The sequence below is a fragment of the Desmodus rotundus genome, chromosome 10 (genome assembly GCF_022682495.2).
Source record: "Desmodus rotundus isolate HL8 chromosome 10, HLdesRot8A.1, whole genome shotgun sequence".
Classification (NCBI taxonomy): Eukaryota; Metazoa; Chordata; class Mammalia; order Chiroptera; family Phyllostomidae; genus Desmodus; species Desmodus rotundus.
The window spans coordinates 4,883,272-4,885,112 of NC_071396.1; the positions used below are offsets into that span (position 1 = coordinate 4,883,272).

General features: G+C 31.5%; 1 pseudogene; it reads left to right on the forward strand.

The window, feature by feature from the left end:
• Positions 1 to 1,044: 1,044 nt before the first annotated feature.
• Positions 1,045 to 1,129, forward strand: LOC112318929 (small nucleolar RNA U3; annotated as a pseudogene).
• The last annotated feature ends 712 nt before the right edge of the window (positions 1,130 to 1,841 follow it).

The window sequence follows — 1,841 nt, forward strand, 5'->3', positions numbered from 1 at the left end:
TATTTGAAAGTTACGAAGAGGGTGGATCCTAAAGGATCCAATCACGGGAGAGGATAAAGTGGCTGCTTATCAGGACAGGGAGGTTAGTACTAGAGCATTAAATGTATATATTTCATGATTAGACACATATAAAAATGGCAAATAAGGCAAAATATTAGTATAAACAACCTTCAGAAGTCAATGTTTACTGACTTTAGATATCAGAAATAAAAAGGAACATCAAATGAAAATCAGTTACATTTGTGTGCTTCTGTATAAAATATATAAAAACAAAGGGCTACTGCTTTCTCTCTCGATTAGGATAACATGTTATCTGTCGAACAGTTAACAACTAGATCTTTTCCATAATCAGTTTCCATCAATCTCACTTCATAAGTGGATTTCCAACTATCTAAATCCTCTTTTGTTTTTCTAGAAATCATTTGTGGCATGTGAGACTTGTAAGTGTTACTGTAATAGTGTTTTATGTGGGTTGATTAGCTCTGAAATTATTCATTTATTCATCTACATGGATATAGTTTAATCAAAACAATTATTAATTTCTCAGACATTTCTAGACTTTATAATAATAAGTACATCTTCAATTATAGCTTCTATTTTAAGTTAAAATCGCTGTCATTTGTTCAGGAGGAAAATTACATGGAATGCCAAATAAAGGTTGCTAAATTACTTCTAAATATGTAGTTTTTAGGAGGAGTCTTATTTGCGAGCTGGACATTCAGCATTATGATCCCCGTGAGAGAAATAGACCAAGGCAGGGAAGAGTGCCCTTAGAGATACAGCTGTGTAACTTTTAGATCCTGAAAAGCACAGTGAAGAAGAGCTCTCGGTCCATCCATTTCATAGCTGGCATGAAGAATTTTACACTTTTTGTTATTAAATTATATAAAAAGTTTTAGTATTGACAAATGATGTATTTTTTTCAGATTGCCTTTTGTGCAAAGGATAAATAAATCTGATAAACACACCCATCTTATAGTTTTGTTCTTCATGGACACATATTTGAAGACAGTTGTTTAAACATTAATTTACTAACAAAATAGCAAGACTATACTTTCAGGATCATTTCTATAGTTTGTTACTAATAAAATAGTTACCTGTTTTTCCCTTTTAAAAATCTGCTTGCAAATATTTATTAATTATTACAATAAAATATGAAAATGTATAATTTGTGTTCTAATACACATACACTAGGTTGAGTCCTAAGATGTTAGACAACCTTTGATAAATGGCTTACTAATATACCATAAGTTAGATTGAGCTGATAATAGAGACAATAATGCATAAAGGATTTTATGAGAATGTATCCTAAGGTATCAGAATTTTAAGGATTAGAAATATTTTAATATACGTGATTTTAGTTCATCAAAGGGTGAAGTGGATTTGCCATTGTAAAGAAAGTATAATTGATTTACATAAAATATCTATTCATAGAGGCTACAAAGTCACGTTGGTAATCTTGAATTCCTGTATATATGTAATAACTCTTTTTTTCAATAACACCCCTTAAAATCTGTGCAGGTAACATGACAAGAGTCTCTAATGGGATTATTTTACATTAGGAACTAAGTATTGACAAACAAAATATGCAGTAGAGCATAATTATTAACAGATTTTCAGACTACTTCCCTTCACTAAGTTTAAACAGGAACATTTACACAAAGCAGATTTTTCAAGTGGAGGTGCTGACTTCCGCCATGTTTTGTTATCAGCTTCTATGAATGATGGGGAATCTCTCACGCTCCGAAATGAACTGTAGTTATTTATGAATGTTAAAGTCGCAGGAGATCTAGACCAACTGTCACATTTTGCAGAGCAGAAAATTAGGTGCAAAGAAGCAA